Genomic DNA, 21,311 nt, shown 5'->3' with positions numbered 1-21,311 from the left:
CATCTCATTGTGGTTTGTTAAATTAAATTTATTGGGGTGACATTGGTTGATAAAAACTATACAGGTTTCAAGTGTACATTTCTGTAATACATCATCTGTATATCGCATTGTGTGTTCACCTCCCAAAGTCAAATTTCCTTCATCACCATGTATTTGACCCCTTTTACCTTCTTCTGCCTCCTCCCTCCTCCTTCCCTCTGGTAACCACTAAACTGTCGTCTGTGTCTGTGAGTTTTTGCTGTTTGTTCTGATTTGCATTTCCCTGATGGGTGATGTACCCCTTTTCATGTACATGTTCGCCATCTGTGTATCTTCTTTGGAAAAGTGTCTATTCGGGTCCTGGGTCCATTTTAAAATTGTGTGTGTGTGTGTGTGCGTGTGTATTTTCTATTGAGTTATATGAATTCTTTATATATTTTGGATATTAGCCCCTTCTCAGATAGATGATTTGCAAATATTTTCACCCATTTGGTAGGTTGCCTTCTCATTTGCCTGACGGTTTTCTTTGCTATTTTAAGCTTTCTGAATCTAGTTCCACTTGTTCATTTTTTGTTTGTTTGTTTGTTTTGGTTTGTTTTGTTTTTTGCTGCTGTTGTTGCTTTGCTTTGGTGTCAAATCCAAAAAATCATCACTAAGACCAGTATCAAGGAGCTGAAATGTTAAGTTATATGCAAATATTAATGCTCGAACTGGATACAGAGTCACAGGAGGTAGTGAAAGAATGAACTCATTTATTCTGAGGTGAGCTGCTTTGGTATCATTATAGTAATCACGTTTTGGAAAAAAACCACTTAACTATTCAAAGAAAATATAATCACGTTTATAATAGTTTTAAAATTTTATGTGTATGAATCATTTTAAAATTTCTGAGTACCTATATTTTTGCATATATCTCAGAGTTTCCTGTGATGATTTATTATCAAGAGGAACAGATTTACCTATAAGTGTATCATATATTTCTACATAAACAAGCCCATGTTATTTTGGTGCTGGGGTTATGAATTGAACATATTTTTGATAATGTGGCCAAAGTCTGGTAATGTTGAAACTACATGATTCTGTGAACGTGTTTTATTTTCATGAAACTACTAAATCAAACTTTAGAAATGACCCTCAACCATGCAGCAAATGTTAGTACTAGAGTCAAAATTCTAATTACCCTGTCAGCCGCCTTCATACTCATAGACTAGTTCAGCATGTAAAATGCTGTATTTAAATTTCTTCACTCAAATTGATAGAAAGCTTATTATTGGTGCCCTGCAGTTATTTAACTATTTAGGATTTATTTTTATAATGCAAAAATTGATATCTTCTTACCTAGCACGCTATAATTCACCATACCAGTTATTTAGGAAAGAATTTAGATGATGCATATTTGGCAGATCATGCGGTGGCCAGTTAGCTCAGTTGGTTAGAGCGTGGTGCTGCTAACACCAAGGTTGCTGGTTCGATCCCCGCAGGGGCCACAGTGAGCTGCCCCCTCCTTAGAAACAAACAAACAGAAAAAACCTTGGACATATTTGGTAGATTATGTAATCAATGAACTAATAAATCTGAATCTTCCTTGTAGCAGACCCCTCTCTCATTTCGCTATTAGAAACTTGACACTTAAAAATTTGGAGTGATTCAGCTAAACTCATACAGTATACTATTGGTAGAATTATGACTCCTTGTGTATTGCTTATTCTGCTACATCAAATAGCAAGGAATAGCCTGCATCTGCCCTTGATTGCGTGTCCAAAGAAAGTTTAGCCTACAGTAATCTAGAGTCTTAAAAGAATTAAACATTTCAATAAGATTATGTCTAATAAGAATATATTAAATTAAAAATACACAAATTTTAAATCAGAACTACATGTCATATGTGATGTAGGGCAAAGAGGGAGTACTATATGTAAGAGAAAGTGGTAAAAAATTGGCTTAAAAAATTCTGTTTTTATCAGGATAAAATGGGAGCAATCCGTGGACTTTTTTTCCTCCAGAACAGACAAGAAGCTAAGCATTCAAAGAACAGAATTGATTATTTCAAGTTTAGTCACACTTAAATTAAAAAGAGCTGAATCCTGATTGCATATATTCATGGATATTAAAATAAGTAAGAAGACCTATCAGGAAATCTCAAAGGTCTTAGTGTTTTGGGAGTAAACTCAGTGTTTTTTTTGTTTTATTTTGTTTTGTTTTCTTCCCCATAGCAAGGGCCTTGTTTCTATGAGTACTAAAGAAGATATACTACTTCTGTGAATATAGAAGGAAAAAATTGATCATGGCTAGAGAGAACAGATTTTAAAAAATCATGAACTGTATATAGTCTGATTTTAGGCATATATGCATAAATCACTTGTTCCCACATGATTTAAAAGTATTGGTAGTAGATAGCCTATGGCTATAACTTTCAATAGGTAAGTTCATTTCTTTTTATCCTTTGCTTATACCAAAAATGAGCCATCATTTATTTTGAGCATAGGTTATTGTTACATAAGTATATAATAAGAAAATCAGTAATAACTAACACTGTGAACTTTTAATGTGTGCTATGCCTAGTGTGTAATACTTGACATGTATTCCCACATGCATGCCTTCGACAAACCTGTGAAGCAAGCATTATTGCTAACACCAGTTTACAAATGGAAAAAGCAGAGCTTTGAAGGTCTGAGTAACTTGTCTGAAGCCAGAAAGCTAGTAGATGCTGGAATCAGGACTTGAACTCACACAGACTAAATAAAAAAGTCATTATGCTGTGTTGTATGTGAGTATATTGATCATTTAGCTGAACAATTTTCAAGGATCAGTGATACCTCCATGCAAAATACCTAACAAATAAATAAACTACATATGTCAGTGAGAATTAAGTTTGGCTGTACACAAGAGTAAGCTCAAATGAATGGTAGCTAAAACAATTTTCCCTCTTAAACAAGTCCAAATCTAAGCATTGTAGGGATGGTGTGTAGTCCTTGCAACGTCTAGAGTCCAGTGATTCCAGTCTTTTCCTAGATTATGATGTTTTTCCTCATTGTCTATGATAGACAAATGGCAGCCATTATTTCCATATTCTAATAAATTGAATGGAAGAGAATGGAGAAAAGAGACATATCTTAATTTTCTGTCCTAGAAGTTGAAATTTCACATTCTTGCACATCTTATTGGGAACAGACGTGGACATCGACAAATGTATGTAAAAGGAATGGTGGGAATTGTAGTCTTTATTCTGGCTGATTGTAAGTATTGGTAAATTTAAAGGCTCTATTATTGTAGAAAAAGGGAAAAATAGGTACTAGAGGACAAAAATCTCTAAATTTTTGTCACACACAAAAATATGTAGATAAATTTAAAAAAATTAAACTTTAATTGCCAGTCTCACTAAAAAGGAATATAAAATGTAGTATTGCATTTTAAATAAATTATACAAATAATTATTAGAAATACAGTAAAATTTAACTTTTGACCTTTAGCAAATAAAATACAACTTGTTTTTACTTTCATAAAATACATAGTAGGCATGTACTTCCTTGCCCCTAGAAAATGAAAGTTCAAACGGAAAGTTAGACAATTAGTCTAATAAAGGAAGAAACTCTTCAACAAAGTAAATACGTTATATTCACAAAATCTGAACCAATTTTAGACTCTCACACGTGGGGTTCACAAGAAGTGGCAGTTGAGATGGAACTTTAGGGGGTACAAGATGTTTATTAGGGATCAACATCTCTGACGGGAAGAGGACGAAGCATATTGATCAGAGGATGAAATCAAACTCTGATGCTAATTGGTCCGAGCTTTGACCTAGTAGAGAACCTGGAGCAGGTATTCCATTGCCTGGCCGTTGCCTTGTGTTGATGTGAAATGGCAAGGCCTGTCTAGCTCATCTCTCTCTGTCTGTCTCTAGATGTGATTGGCCTTGAGAAGGTATGACTTGGGCAAAGCCACTCTTGGCAGTTGAGGCACTGATCATGAAACACGCTCTGTTCTCCGTACTTCTTTCTTCAGCACCCTAGTAGTGGTTGGGCCATGTGACCTATTCTGATCAATCGTTTGTGAGCTGGAACAATACATTCTTATGTCAGACACTCCAGAGCTTTTTTTCTTTCCAGTGCTGATCAGTAGCACAGTGATCAGCAATAGATGAGAGAGTGGTTGGTCAGTCAGTCTGGTATCTGAAAGACTATGATGAGCAAAGCTCTCCCTGCTGATCCATGTTAGACATGCAAATGAATAAGTGTACCACTCAGGTTAGCATTTATTACAATATAACTCTCAGTCTGTCCTCACAGACAACCTCATGTTTATTTGATAGTAGAATCTTTATATTTAGTTAGGCATATTCACATGCTTTCTCCCAAAAGCTTATGCCCAGATAGAAGTCATAGATGCATTTTATGTATGTCTCTTATAAGCAGAATGTTCTTCAAAAATTCTAGTCTAATAAGCATTTTTATTGCAGTATAATTGACATGTCACATCATATTATTTTCAGGTTTACAATGTAATGATTTTATATTTGTGTATATTAGGAAATGATCACAATAATTCTAGTTAACATCCATCACATAGTTACAAAAAAAGTATTTTTCTTGCGCTGAAGACTTTTAAGATTCTTTCCCTTAGCAACTTTCAAACGTGCCATTCAGTATTGTTAACTATAGTCATCATGCTGGACGTCACATCTCCATGGCTTATTTATGTTATAATGTAACTGCAAGCTTATTCTTTAAACCCCCGTCACCCATATCACCCATCCCCCTACCTCCGTCAAGCACCCGTCTCTTCCCTGTATCTATGAACTTGGTTTGTTTGTTTTTAGATGCTACGTATGCGATCATACAGTATTTATCTTTTTCTGTCTGACTTAGCATTTCACTTAGCATAATGCCCTCCAAGTTCATCCGTGTTGTCACAAATGGCAAGATTTTCTTCTTTATCATTACCGAATAATACACAAACACAAACATACACTATTTATCCACGCATCCATTGATGGACACAGGTTTTTCCTATGTCTTGGCTATTGTAAATGCTACAGTGAACATGGGGGTGCACATATCTTTTGGAGTAAGTATTTTCATTTTATTCAAATAAATTCCCGAGAGTAGGATTGCAAGATCATATCGTAGTTTTATTTTTTAACTTCCATACTGTTTTCCATAGTGGCTGCGCCAGTTTACATTCCCACCAACAGTGTACAAGTGTTCCCTTTTGTCCACATTCTAACCAACACCTGTCATTTCTTATCTTTTGGATAATAGCCAGTCTAACAGATGTGAGGTGATATCTCATTGTGGTTTTGGTTTGCCTTTCCCTGATGATTAGTGATGTTGATCACCGTTTAATGTACCTGTCAGCTTCTGTATGTCTTCTCTGGAAAAAAAAATGTCTATTCAAGTGCTGTGCCCACTTTTTAATTGGCTTGTTTAGATTTTTTTTACTATTGAGTTGTATGAGTTCTTTGTATATTTTAGATATTAGCCCCTTATCAGATACATGATTTACAAATATTTCTCCCATTTTGGTAGCTTCCTTTTTCATTTTACTTATGCTTTTCTTTGCTGTATAGAAGCTTTTTAATTTGATGTACTCCCACTTGTTGATTTTTGCTTTTGTTGACTTATGCTTTTGTAGTTAAATCCAAAAAAAACATTGCCAAAACCAATGTCAGGGTTTTGCTGTATATATCACCTATGTTTTCTTTTAGGAATTTTATGGTTTCTGGTCTTACATTCAAGTCTTTAATACATTTTGAATTCATTTTTGTGTATAGTATAAGACAGTGGTCCAGTTTCATCCTTTTGCATGTGCTGTCAAGTTATCCCAACACCTTTAATTGAAGAGACTGTCTTTCCCCCCTTTGTATATTCTTGGCTATTTTGTTGTGAATTAATTGACTACATATGCATGGCTTCATTTCTGGACTCTTTATATTACTCCATCTATGTGTCTCTTTTTATGCTAATAACTATTTTGATTACTATAGCTTTGTAACATATATTGAAATCAGTAATCATGATGCCTCCAAATTTGTTCTTCTTTTTCAAGATTGTTTTAACTATTTGATGTGTTTTGTGGTTCCACACAAACTTAGGATTATTTTTTCTATTCCTGAAAAAAAAAAAAGTCATTGGAATTTTGATAGGGATTGCATTGAATCTGTAGATTGCTTTGGGTGGTATTGACATTTTAACAGTACTAATTCTTCTGATCCATGTACTTGAAATATCTTTCCATTTTTTTGTATTTTCTTCAATTTCTTTCATAGGTATCTTATGGTTCTCAGTGTACAGATCTTTCCCCTACTTGGTTAAATTTATTCCTAACTGTTTTATTCTTTTTGGATGCAATAATAAATGGGATTTTTTTTTTCCACACAATTCAGCCAATCCCTGACTACATTCATGTCCAGTATGTTCTGAGAGGAAAGGGAATGGACATTGACAAAGCACATTTTCAAAAAATACACTGCCTGCAATGCACAGCACATAATCAGAGGTGAAATCCAAAATAGTTCACTTAACATTCTCCTTAGAAATGTAACAAAAATGACCAAAGAGGGTGGGGGTTAATGGCTGATATGAGAAATTAAATCTGGATAGGAAACTGGTATGAGCCTATCAAATGGGCCATTCCAACAGTTAGCTGAGTTCAGAGAAGCAAGACAGAGAGATTTTCCCCTCATCTAAATTCCTACCATTTATTTGTTTATACCATTCACTCTTCAACTAATCCTGTGCTGTTACATGCTTTAATATTGTCTTCAGGTATCATTTATAATATTGTGCATTTCTACTGATTGTGCTTATCTCTTTTTCCTAAGTAGACTTAGCCATTTTTAAGTAGAAACTCTATCAGGTATATTGCCAAATTGTCCTACATTATATAACACAGAACCTAGTGATGTATTAAAAACAATTTAGTATTGAAAGTCAATATTTTTTCTACATTCAATTACTGGCTCCACCATTTACTATCTCTTTGATTGGAAGTTTTCTAGTCATGTTAACAAACTATGTAGCCAAAAATGGATAAATGCACATCTGCTTTTCCCAGATTCCCTAACAAATAGAGAAGGAGAAATCATTTATCTCATCTCAAAAATTTATCAATGAAAGCATGCATTATATTTTACAAGTATAATCACATGGCTATTATTTCCATACATCAACACACAAAATGTTTTTTGTTTTTTTTTTAATCAGTTTCTTCAATGTCCTTGGGAAAGTCACTTAAATTCTCTGAATCTTCATTTTGCATTTCAAAATGATGGAAAATAACGTTTTAAACATATACATATATTTTTTTCACATCCTTCTCCATTTATTCCTCAGAACAAAGCAAAGATATATAATTTATATATATATATATATATATATATATATATATATATATATATATATCTCACACCACACACATATACATATACATACACATACACAGAGAGTGCCAAAAAAATGTATACACATTTTAAGAAAGGAAAAAAACTGTAATACTCAGTGAATACTGATAACAAAAGATGAATACAAGTCATGTTTGACTTCTGCAATTACAAAAGGTGCTCAAAGTGGTTACCATCAGTGTCCAGACACTTCTCATTATAGCAAACTATGTACTACTTGAGCAACATTGACCAAAGTGTCCACTTGTATACATTTTTTTGGCATCCCCGACACACACACACACACGCACACACACACACACACACAGTGCCAAAAAAATGTATACATATATATGTATGTATGTATATATATAGTATAAAACTACCTTTATTTTCAAGACAAAAAACAAATATTAAAGTTTACGTAATTTGCCTATAATAAGTGAGAAAAATTGGGTTTGAATTTGGGTTAAATGTTAAATGTCTTTAGTCCCTAAATTAAAATTTTCTAATGAATTAAATCGTTCATAGGTAAAAATATGACATGGATTGGGAAAGAGAGGGCCACCATTTAAACAATGCCAAAAATAAATTAATTCATCTTTCTCTTTGAGGTAAGGCTAAATCTAAACTTATCTGTTATAATGCTACCAAGAAAATAGTTACCATAAAAATAAATATATAACATTTTCTAACTTTTTAATATGGACTATTTAAAAGAAGTTAAAATAACTTTAACATAATACAGTACCCAACAATTTCAATTATTTGAAATGAGGTAAATAAAGTGAAATAATCAGAAAAATAAATGATTGGGAGTTAAAATAAGCAGTAGTATGAATATTTCTAGTTGGGGTAAATTCTATGTTTCAAAATCTGAGGTATGAGGTAATTACAATTATTATCCAAGTTGAAATACTGTATTGGAGAATTTCTGATGTTTGGATAGAGAATAAGACCAGAGCCCATGACTTCTTTAGGTCAATCAATATATTTACATGTATCTTTGATTTCTTTAAAAACAAACTGCCTTTCTTCTTTAGGATATAACAAACCTAAAATACATTCCACTTACTTTAAAAATTAAATCTTTACATATTCAGCATAGCTAACATACACATATATGATGGCATGTAATTTGCATGACAATCAGTAAAAGATGGTTCAACTTCTGTCCCATAAAATATGAACTAGTTTTGGCAGTGTTTCCACCTGACTTTGCAAAGTAAAAACACGTTGTTCTGAGAAAATGTGATAAACATGTTTATTTAAAACTTGTTTTTGAATTTATTTTTATTTTTTGTAAAAGTTAAAAGGTGGAAAACATGTTTTTGCCTGAAAAGTGTGTAAACAAGATGTTTGTGTCGGAAAGCAAGCCAGGGAACCCATAATAAGGATCTAAGTGATGATGCCTGGCTCTTAGACCCCCAGCCCCCTGTCACTTAGTAAAAGTTTTAAAACATTGTGCCTTCCCAGTCACAGTGCCACTGAATTTGGAACACCAAGCGTTAATCTCACTATGTCTCTCAAGGAGAATTAGACATTCTGCAGATGGTGACATGGTAACTGTGCAGCAATCCCAATGTCGTTTCCAGGATAAAAACAAGAAAATTTTGCTAGTAGACTTGTGATTCAGAGGTTGCTGTGATTCAAAGACAGTGAGAGGCTGACCATTTCTGATAATGTAATGTGTCCCTAATGCCCTTTCTGTTCCTTCTTAGTTCACTCTATCAGCTAGTTGAACAAAAATACTTGTAAATATGACACCGAATAGGAACGTGCTTGTCATCAGTGACTTCTTTCCATACCATCTGCCTTTTTGTGTCCTAAGCTTAAGCCTAGAGACCCCATGCAGTTTTAAGAGACAGAAAAGTAGGGCAGAAATGTGGCTAAACTCTAAAAGCTTAACTGTCCAACCAATAATGACACTTACGGTCCTTGTTCTATAGATTGTCTACTTGATATAAAGGATGGTGATGAAGGGTCTCTGACAGCTACAGCAATGGTTTTAAAGAAAAGGGTTTAAAGCAGAAGGAATGCCAGAAACAGAAGTCATAGAAACCAGAGCATACATTAGGACAAACCTACAAAATGTGAGGAAAGAATTCTGATGTGAGTCAGGAAAATTAGAAGCTTCACAACTTCTACTTATTTAAAGGAAGAAGACATTGGTTTTCTAGCAGATCAAGAACTAAAGCTAGAAATGACAGATACAATTAAAAATTAAAGGCAATAATCATGCGTAAAATTATTACCAAGTTTTACTGAGGTGGGTGTTCAAAGAATGGAAACATTGGTGGCCTGAGCCTGACAAAGCCATCAAAAAACCATTTAACAGCAGCCATCAAATTAGTAACCTTATTGGAAGAATTAAATGAACATACTAATCACAATCAGAAGGGTATAGAGGACTTACTTCTGTATGAAGAAGAAAGAGAACAAATAAAAAAGATAATGTCTGTACCACCAACAGAACAAAACTAAATTGTGTACATTATAGCTGCTATACAAAAAAAAATGAAAGATTGATAGATGCCTTGAGAATGACTGAGAAAATGCATGGTATAAATATTATGCTTTAACATTAAATATGAAAATAAAACACTACATATGCATAAACACAAATATGTGAGTCTGTGTGTGCGTGTGTGTGTTCTCAGCCATTATCTATGAAGAAATGTAGAAAAAGAAATCATGAAATTCATAATAAATAGGAATATCCCTAAAGTCAAAATATGTACATTATGTATAGATAGCAGAGGAAAATGTTTGGATATAAAAAGTGATAATTCAGTGGGAAAAAATGGGGAATGAAAACAAGAAATACCCTTAACTAAAAACATTTTATTCCAGTAATACATAGACACTGGTATGATACAGATAATCAGAAAAAGCTACAAAAGCTCTGGTGGAAAAGCCAAGGGTCTTACATTACAACTAAGATCTAGATTTTAAAAAAGGGAATGGGAGGGGAATATAATGCATTCTAGCTTTCATCTAGTTTAAACAACTGAAAGTCATATAAACCCTCACATAGGAAATATATGACCTATACTTGTGGTGGTCCCGATTTTGGTCAAGTAGGATGACAGTTGCCCCTGTACAACCTTAGCTATTACACGTAAGTCCCAAAATAATAAAGAAGAAAATCAATATAATTGATAGATATAGAGTCACAAGAAACAATTATTCAGAACAAGTTAGTCATTGGAAATGAAGAGGTAAAAATAAGGTTTTCTGAAGAGCAATATCCAAATGATGGCAAATGAAACAATGGAGACACCTTTCTGGATGGCCATTAAAAAAATATAAAGTTGTAAACACTTGTTTATGGATGTGTAATAGCGATAGATAATATTTGGGGGGGAAAACTCAGGAAAATTTGATAATAAGTAATATTTAACAGCACATAAAATAGATAAAACTAAAACAGGCTCACTTCATAACAAAGGGTAATAATTAGATGAGAGTTCAAACAGCCCTTAAAAATGCATGTTAATCATATGAGTATGTTTGAACAATATAGATATTTGCAATACTGCCTTCACAAAGAAAGGGGAATTATACACAATTACTAGATTAACATAAAGATGTATAAATTGTTAATAGCAAAGAAACTATATAGACAGAATTTAAGTCAGAATTTAAACAAAGATGTAGGGGAGGAAAAACAGTTTTCCCTTCACCTTCTAGGTTCTTGAGTGGCAGACCCCTGTAATAAAAAAAGTAATCTTAACAGGAAACAAAACACGTTTGATAACATGTATATCTCCTGTATACATAGGAGAGACCCAGGAAAACTGACTAACTCCCTGAAATGGCACAAGCCTTAACCTTACATATCATCTCCAACTAAAGACAAAGGAGAAGCCAGTTATGGGATGCTGTCAGAAAAACCACAGTAAACAAGGATGTGGTGATTATGTAGATTTAGGTCTATGCCTTCTCTACCTGTAAGAGTTTCTAGAGATTTCATCATCCTTCTCTTCCTGGTACAGGGAGGGAAACACCCTTACAAATGGAGATTTTCCTTGTAAATGTAAATTTATCTTACAAAAGGGTAACTTCTACTGGATTTTTGGAGCTTTTCATATGTTTCTTTAAAATAATCAGCCTAAAATAATTCTTATGCCAAAGAGGCATATTTTGGAGTGGCAAGTTCTTCTGCCCTTCAAAGGTTTAATAGCAGAATAGTTTATGGATAAGGTCATAACTAGAGGGCTGGGGGGACATAAGTAGTAGGTAATTAAGAAATAAGAGATAATAATTGCCTGGCTACAAAATAGAAGATAATGTATAGTACACAGATAAGTAAAATAGACACAAAATATGATTAAATTCTTAAGATCAAGCCTTGGGAAGTTAATTTACAGCTGCATAGATAGAGAATTTGAGAGATTTACTTAACACTACATGTATGTGTTTCCATTTGAAGTGAAAACGAGGGCACTACCTAGAAGATATCCCTAGGTCTTAATGACTGGATACACCCAAGTTTATCTTGCCCTTGTAGAAACATATTTATATTTTCAATAATTAGAGTGAGAACCCTATCCATCCTATCTCCAAGGAGCAAAGGTTTTTCTCTTTCTTTTTAGGGGGGACTGGAAGGCAGCTACCTCTTTCTCTGGTGTGTAAGCAGAGAAAGTCTGTTTTCTTTTGTTTGTTGCCTACGTTACAGACTTAGGATCAGTAAAACATTTGACTTGGTTTTCATTGTGTCACCAAAGGGGTAAAAATAGGAATATAGGGAAATACCTTGTTGTTACCAAATAAAGTCGGCCTGTCACACAGAGAAGCCAAAGTCTGAGGCAACAAGTTTTCATAGAAAAAAGATTTATTTGTCTGCAAATGAGGAGACTGGAGACAAGGCTCAGATCAGTCTCTCTGAATAAAGGCTTAGAGCTAATTTAAAGGATAAAGGTAATTGTAAATTCTAATTCAGGAGTCTTGACTGGACAATCTTGGCACTAAGTTAACTGAGGTAAGGAACGGGAGAAGTGAGAGAAAATAAAATGAAATTTCAAGTTGGTGGTGTCTGGTGGGGTGAGCTTGTTTCCAGCACCCTGGGTTCTTGCAGTCTCCCAGGATGGAAATCAAGAGAGATCACCACAAGAAAATTCAGGCAAGAAGCAAAGGTTTATTAAGCTTGTGCACAAGGGAACCAACACCGAGAAAGGAAACGTTCAGGTGCCTCCTGGAGAGAAGTTGGGGCAAGGTTTTAAAGGGAGCTAAGCGGGGTAAAAGCTATGTCTGGGCCTATAAAGTGGGAAATTTCTTGGCACCTGCGTAGTGGGACTATGTGCTTCTTCTTGTGTCACGTCTCATTAGCACGGTAAGTCTCCACCCCTGGGCGTGATTTTTAGTATTTAAATTAGAGAAAGGTCATCTTAGGAACTCGTTGGCCGTACTGTGCATGTGTAGTGATAGGGAAGGTCTCCTGTTGCTGTATGTGGATCTTTGTGGTTTGCTACCCAAGGCGTCTTGATGCTGAATGGATGGTACCATAGAGCAGATAGTCTTGTGAAATTTATCAGGCTGCAGCAGCTGACCTTTCCGACTAACTTAACAGTAGGAAGTTGCTGTCCTGTCTCAAGATGTAGGTGCCCCACCAAACATAAATTACTAGGCACCCCTGGCTACTGACCACTGTCCACGAGGCCTGGGTCTGCACATGGATGTTCCTGCTAGGGGTGAACTTTAGTTCTGGCCATCCTTTGGGGTTAGTCAGGAGTTCATTTGTTGGCTTTCTGTGCCTGTATAAGCCTCTGGCACCAGCCTGATCTGGCTTGGACTGGTGATGTCAGGCACTGGGCACTGTGAGGAGGCCTGCTGTTACCTCCTGAAAGGCAAAAACATAAATACAAAACGATTAGGATCTGGTTTCAGTGTCTCGGCCTGATTTCATTGTCATATGGCACTTATACCTACCTTCTAACCCCAGAGCAAATGATAGAGAAATGGAATATAAAAACAGATATAAAGAAAAAAATTAGCTTCAAAAGAAATTAATGGAAAGTTGATATAAGTACTGCGACATTTCAATGGTTTAAGAAAATACAAAAAGGATGAATTTACTTTCTCCAATATAGATGGCTATTTCCCATATTCTTTTGGAAGAACGCCACCTAAAATAGGAGAGTTAAAGGACAATAATTATATGTGATCCCTGGATAGATGATAGCTAGAGCAGCCTCTCTGTACACGCAAGGTAACAGTAGAAAAATATTTCTATGAGAAAATATTCCACGTAGTTTTCTAGACAGGTATTTTTTGGGGGAGGTGTGTCCATATTCTGTTTTACAAGCCATAATTTAGAGTTTTATGAGAGTAGTTACAATAAAAAAGCTTGCTTATCCTCAATTCGGAACGGTTTTGTATAGTATAAATGATGTATTTAATATGTGTAATTGTTAGTTTCTATTTCTTGTTCTAAAACTGGTTATTAAACAATCATGCAGAAATAAAATATAATTGATGTTTTATTAGAATGAGTTATTTTTTCAAACAGTTTCTGAAATATAGTTATAGTTATAGGCCAATATGTAAGCAATTATGAGATTTATGAATCCACTGACAGTCCTTTAACATCAACTCATTTATATGTTGATGAAGCTACTAATGTTTTGGAACAATCATACTGACAGTTATATTACTTAAAGGAAACAACTTGTTTATTACTAAACAGACATCCCAGTATCATTAATTCTGAATCACTTGTAGGGATGACTTTAAATATTCTTAGTCGCTAAGAATATAGCCAAATATTTTGCATCATTTTAGGTACTATATAGAAATGATAGAAATGACTGCTCTCTCCATGGATTAATTTCTGAAATACTGCCATCTTGTGGTGTTCTTCACTGAACTTCTAAGAGTCATTTATTACATGGACTTTTGGTAAAAACAAAAATTGTCCTCTAATGAGGTAAATCAATAGACTCCAGTGAGTACCCTGGAAACCTAGAGAGTGAGAGTGATCTTTATCTTATTAATTATGAAATGTCTCCATAGTATTTATCTAGAGAGGTAGAGACCTAATGCAATATTTCAGAAGCAGAAGAGATGGTTTGTCTTATTTACCTATGAATTTCTTAATGGGAAATAATTCAAAAAATTTAAACAAATACTAACTTATAGGATTTTCTCTCCAGAGAGAATATGTATTTTGTCTCAGTCCAATTTACTTCAGTAAAATAACTACTACTGACTATATTTTATGTTTGACACATTACTTGGCAAAAAAAAGAAAAACAAAACAAAAAAACTGGGACAGTGGCTAATCTTTGATATTCTTTGGTTTTTGATGGAACCAAGTTCTATTTGTATTAATGATTTGGACTGTCAAGTTCCAGGGTACATATTTTTATTTTGACACAGTTGAATTGTTTGTCCAGAATTATTAAATTTCCCTTGCTCTCTCTAGCCACAGAAAATATATATACAACTAATAGAAACACATTTCAGTTTATAGCCTATTTCATTTTATTATGGAAATATGATTATTTAGTTTAATAGCTCTCTTATTTGGTAGTTTTATTTCAAATTAAGCTCAACTGTTTCCAAAAAGAAACGTTAGCTATTTATCTCTGTTGAAGATAAGTAAAAGGATATTCAATATGAATTGAAGTCCACTTCAAAATTTTTTCATAAGTTACTGGCAAAATCACACTCTCCATTTGAATCTATAAGCTCTGATATATAAATTCAAGTGATCAATTATGTTACTATATGGTTTAATTTGTAAAGGTTCTTTGTTACATAAATATTCAATGAAAATAATTAAAATTGAGCTTCAGGAAGATGTTCCATGGTCTTTTGCACTAAGAGAGTACCTAGAGCTGTACTAAAGCATTAAGAACATTTGATAGTAAATATAAGAACAATGTCTGTAAGCACTTTTAAGATCAGCTTAGGCTTCCTCTGGTAACAGAAGAAGATGGAATTATTTTCAAAGTGTTGCCAGGGTAAAATGCCCTTAAGCTGTGAGTATTGAAGCAGTTTTCACACAATAAAAAGAAAAGTCCTTATGCGGCAACTTTGCCCTTGCTCTCAGGACACTTTTATTTTTTGCTGCAGAAATTAATGTGGGTACTATCAATGAACTCAACCTTGTAATAAGCTCTTCTTATGGCTTTGCCAAATCTTTTGTGTATCTCTGCATCCCATTTGAAAAAATTCAAGTGCATTTATTTTTCACTATGAAACATTAACTCACACAGAAATCTCAGTATTTTCTTCCACGACTGAACCCCTGACCCTGAGACATAATCAAAAACATTACTGCCCTTCCTTTTCATGTCTTCAAATACTCAATTTCAAAGTAATCAGTTTTAATAGGAGGAAAAGCACAATAGGTTTAAATAAGTACCAATGCTGATATGGTAATACCAAAATAATCTATTTTCGTGTGAGTGATATACCCTCTACTAATGCTTATTATTGTCAATATTTTAGTTCAAAATAATATTTGAATATAATCCATAGGGTGAAAGAAAAGCAGTTTTTATAGATAGAAATTCAAGCATTAGAAATGACAAAATGAATGAGGATCTTGGAAAAAGACCACTTGATAAAAACATGTCATTGTTTTCAATAGAAAATAATATTGATATGATATTAAATATATAACTCATGTACATGACATTGAATACATATACAGAAGACATTTTATTATACTGCAGTTTTGTATAATATAAAGTCATACTGTACCTGAAAAACTGTCTATATTAATTACATTCATATGAAAATATCACAGATTGGCAATTTATACTTATAGAAAACATAATTTTAAAATAATTTACATGTTTTCAATGCAAGTGTTTTTGAAATAAATATATATTTAGATATGTGTACACACATGTTGCCATAACTTCTTAAAAAGACATATATATGTACACTTAACAATCCTGTTTTATGGAAGAGTAGTGGTTCTGAACATAAAACCAAGAAGATGGTTAAAAAACATATATACTGATTAAAGCTTAAACAGAAATTCTTGTGCTCTGTTAAAAGGTAAACTGAGGCACTTGAGGAGTAAAAATAATATTATTTCTACCCTTCTAAGTTTTTCTGGCTGAACTAATAATCTGAGAGAGATGAACAGGAAAAAAGGACCAATTACACAGATTGATTGGACAGGTAAGGCTTATATGCCATCCTGAGCTAAGGAAAAAGGGGGTTGGGGTTGGAGTTTAGGACTCAAAGGACAGGAAGGCAATTCATGTGATGATGGAAAAGCAAATGTTTGGTAAACAAATGTTTGCTGGGTCCATCTTTAACAAGGGAACACAGAGAGGTCTGATCAAATGGGCCTTGCTAGGTTCCTCCCTGTCTATCACACCTAGTTCATGTTAAATTGTAATTATCTGTCATGACAGCTCGCTTCACGCAGCAGGGCCTCTGTCTAAGTTCTTTTAGGCAGTCAAGGGGAAGGGCAAAGTTTCTTTTTTTCTGAGTCTGTTGAACATAACCATCCTAAAATAATCAGTATTCCAAAGGAGTATTTTAGGTGGCAAACTCTGCTTCCCCTCATTCATTCACATTAAGATTTTCAAGAGTTTATTTGTTCATACATCCATTTTAGTCTGGCAGCACCAAATCAAAGGTGGTTAGGATCTCTCCACAAACAGGAACTGCAGGAGTGATACTTGTAGAGATGTAGAAGCAAAGCAAGGAAATGGTTTGATTAACTTTAGCTTAAACAGTTGCCTTGTTTGGGAAAGCCTAGTTGGTTGTTTGTAATTGATCATTCTTAAGTTTTACTTTCTTGGATTCAAGTAGATTGTGTCTGGCAAGTTTCGGTTTCCTTGAGTAGCCTACCAAAACATTAGACCCACCTCAGTCTAATGGGTCTCCTTGCTTAATACTTTAATAGCTCTTAAATTATTAGATTGTGTTTAGGCTTCTTTCAGACAGATGGAAAAGGTTTGCTGAAATCTTTCACTTGTTTCTCTCTTTTTTTTTTTTTTTTTCCATCAACTCAGTAATGAAAAGAGGGAAGATTCTAGGAATTAACCTTCTTTGGAATAAAAATAAATATGACCTGAAATTGTTTCTTCAAGCATACTTGTAAAGTCACGAAATGATTAATGATTATTTGTAGGCAAATTGTCATAGAAAAATAGTTCATTCTTTTAAATAATTAGAACTAATCAATCTAGAATAAAATTATTTTCAAATTATATAATTATGAAGAAAATATTCGTAATACGAGCATAGATTTATTTATCCATGTCATGTGATAGTGGAGAGAACATTTGAAACCTAAGTAAGTTAAACTTTGAGACTAGAATACCATTTGTTGAAATCCCTTGGATATGGAGCTTTGTTGAAATAACTTTTTACTAAAATACTTTCCAAATTAATACTTATCTTTGTGAATGTGAATTTCAAAAGCATAAGAATTTTTGAAATTTAAGAAATTAGATCAGACTTGGTGTAACTGGCCTACTACTTGAATGCTCTCCTGTGTTGTAACGGAGTTTCAAGTTTTCATGGTTCAAGTCTATAGCCTGGAGTAGAGTGTGTGAACTTCAAACAATTATTGGCAAGCTGGGACATGTTAAATAGGCAATAAATAGTGAGTGAACTGAATTCTGGGATTAAAAAGAAATGTAGAGTTTTTCCTCTGCTTGGACAGTTACTTAGCAAGAAAATGAGAACTAAAGTCCATGAGAAGAAAGAAAGAGCGGTGAATTTGGCATTGATTTTGTTCAGTCATTCAACACTTACATAGTGCCTATTATGTGCCAGGTGTCCACATTCACAGAGGGAAGTGTCTGGGAGTTAAACTGAATAGCATTTGGATTCTAACCAGGGCACTAGTTTTTGTTTCCCCGCTTCTGTCAAAGATACAAATAGTACATTCAGATGGTCAACTGCAACATAATCTAGATTTTTTTTTTCTGTAAACAAGAATGGACTTCTGAAAATTTGGAAAATCTTGATTTTATTACCTTTAACTAATACGTTAAAGGTTAAGTTTGGAATCAGAGGTGTGGAGCTACACATATCTAATGTAAAGAACGACAAGTGTCTTGCTAAAATAGAGCAATAATAACCCTGTTTTCTCATCACATTTGTTTAACAGTACTGAGCAGAATATGGACGTGGATATAAATGGAGACTAAATTAATTGGAAAACCAAACATTTTCATAAAATCTCCTCTATACTTCCCCCAGATGTTTGGTGATTTATCATGCTATTATTTGAATCAAATCCCTTTTTGATTAAGTCTGAAAAGCATAAATAAAAAGTGGGTATAGAGAGAAGGGACATAGTTTTTCAAATATATATTTTCACTGTTTTCTATACTTAAGTTGTTTTAAAGAAAAATATATTCATATTCTTAGAAACATTTCAGCTTTCCAGGTAACATCCCTGTACATAAATTCAAGCTTGTTTAATAACAGGGTAAAGGAGAAGGGATATAACCATTGTTAATTTAAAAAATGAACACCACATTATTTTTTTCTAAGACTATCATTTTTCTAAATATAACTGTCATAACTATCATTTTTTCTCAAGTATATATCCTGTAGTATTTAATCAATTTTTTTGTAATACGACAACATGGATGGACCTAGAAGGGTATTATGCTAAGTGAAATAAGTCAGACAAAGAAAGACAAATACCATATGATCTCACTTAATATGGAACCTAAAGAACAAAATAAACAAACAAACGAAATAGAAACAGACTCATAGGTAGAGAGAAGAAACTGATGGTTGCCAGTGGGGAGGAGGTTTGGGGAGGTGGGTGAAAAGGTAAAGGGATTAAGTACAAATTGGTAGTTACAAAATAGTACAGCATAGAGAATATAGTCATTAATGTTGCAACAACCATGTGTAGTGCCAAGGGTGTACTAGACTAATTGGGGAGATCACTGCACAAGTTATATAAATGTCCAACCACTATGCTGTACATCTGAAACTAATATAAAATAATACTAAATGTCAACTGTAACTGAAAAAAAAAATGTTTTAATTGTTTAGTAAAAGAAATTTTATTTTCTAATGCTCATTTAACTTTGTTAAGCTGTTCATTTTCTTTGATTTAGTTCAAGAAACATATTTAGAATAACTTATTTTAATGTAATAATTATTTCCATTATTTTAGATATTAATAATTCCATCTCTTAGCACTTCCTTCTCCAAATACTACCATGAAAGAGTGAGCACACATGAAAGAAGGAAACTTTTTGGAAGACCAGGGAGACTGCTAATGAGGTACTACTTTGGAACCATAAGTTGTGTTTCTGGCTTTGATTAAATAGTGCTGTTTATATTTTCTCTGTTGAGATATTCATAGACATTGACTTCCATAATAACTTTTTGTCTTTCCTACCATCTGCTCTTTACCTAAAAGAACATTTTTCAAATGTTGCATTTCTCTTTACCTATAAATCGTTTTTATACTGTTTATTTTTAGGATTTTTGCATTTGCAACATACTAATTTTTATATTATTCAACTGGAAAGCAAGTTATGTTGTTTCAAACCACAAGGATTTTATCAAATATATTATTTGACATATATTATTAATGCATATTTAGCACCATTAATGAGAAGTTCTAGATTTTTAATGGTTTTCCATAAGTAAGGAAATGAGTTTTTGCATGTTCTGCTTATAAGAAAAATGGCTATTATTATATTGATATATGTTAATATTCAAAATGTTTACTATAAATACTTGTATAGCAAAAAAATAAAAAAAAATTGTATAGCAATCAATTGAGAAAACTATAAATTCATTCATTCATGAATCTAGAAAAATTACCACTGAAAATTGATTACCATATAGTACATACCCTTAAATGGTGGCTGAGATTGGGCATCTGATAAAATTATTTTTTCAGTAATACACTTTATTGCATTTTATAACTTTACAAATATAACAAGCTTGCAAACTTAGTTGAATTTTTAAAGATTTAATCAAACTGTACATAATCATTTTTATTCATTTCTCTTATTCTAATTTAAACTTACTTTTGTTTCCCTTCAGTGATTTTTTTCCATCAACCTAGACAATGGCCTAGAATATGTTAACATTACAATAATTCTATAAATTAATGCATATGACAAAATATGGAATATTTTTACTTTTATCTGCTCCAGCAGGAATGATGTATATGTGTGTGTGTTGTAGGTTTCTGTTTATAAGGTATCTGGATGAGTTAAAATTGGCTATTAGCATTATTCTTATAATGAAGTTCTATAAAACAAAATATAGGAAATTTGGAAAGCTGTAACAAATGACTCTTAAATGAATTGCAGTGTACCTAAAACTCAGACCATTCTTAAAATCATCAGAAGCAAATTAAAAGTAAGCAAATTAAAACAAGATATGAGGTTAAAAAAAAAATCTTCAGTGATCTGAAATAAAAGATAGATAACAAATTTATAAGTTGAAATTATTCAGTGCTTTTAAATAATAAATGGGAGATTTTGAATTTGAGAAAATGAATCAGTAATGTTGCAATCAAAACTGAAACAAAATTTATTGGAATGAAAAGCAAAGCAAAATAAGAAAAGAGGTGATAACAGGAAATCTAATATATGTGGGTAACCAGTAATGTTTAATTTGAACTTTGTAGAATAAACCTCTTTATCTTTTACCCTTTCAAACAAGCTTCCTTGGACATCTATTTCCTGTCTCTTGTGGACATCTTGGGCTTAGTCTACCGTTATTCTATTTATGTTCACTTATATGAACAATATCCCCGGAGTAATTGAGACTCACTTCATAATTAAAATGATTAAAATGATTTTATTGCAGTCTAAACCATCACTTCCATCATATACCCAGCTCAGTGTTTTGTCCCTCACTTTATCAGACTTGATTTGTGGCCAATATACCAGCAATAGAAAAGAGGAATAGTTTGTTCTCGCACTCCTTATTTTTCCCTCCCCTTCACCCACCATCTACCCCATTTTTTTGTTCTTCATCTGCC

The 21,311-nt window shown here is 33.2% G+C and overlaps 1 non-coding gene across 1 annotated transcript; it reads left to right on the top strand.

Annotated features, from left to right (window-relative positions):
* Positions 1-1,392: 1,392 nt before the first annotated feature.
* On the top strand, positions 1,393-1,466 carry TRNAS-GCU (transfer RNA serine (anticodon GCU)). The gene has a single exon. It is a non-coding gene; the product is annotated as a tRNA-Ser (tRNA).
* Positions 1,467-21,311: the final 19,845 nt, after the last annotated feature.

This window comes from Rhinolophus ferrumequinum, chromosome 26 (assembly GCF_004115265.2).
Source record: "Rhinolophus ferrumequinum isolate MPI-CBG mRhiFer1 chromosome 26, mRhiFer1_v1.p, whole genome shotgun sequence".
Lineage (NCBI taxonomy): Eukaryota > Metazoa > Chordata > Mammalia > Chiroptera > Rhinolophidae > Rhinolophus > Rhinolophus ferrumequinum.
The sequence above is the reverse complement of the archived record's forward strand: the minus strand, read 5'-3'. Positions and strand labels throughout refer to the sequence as shown.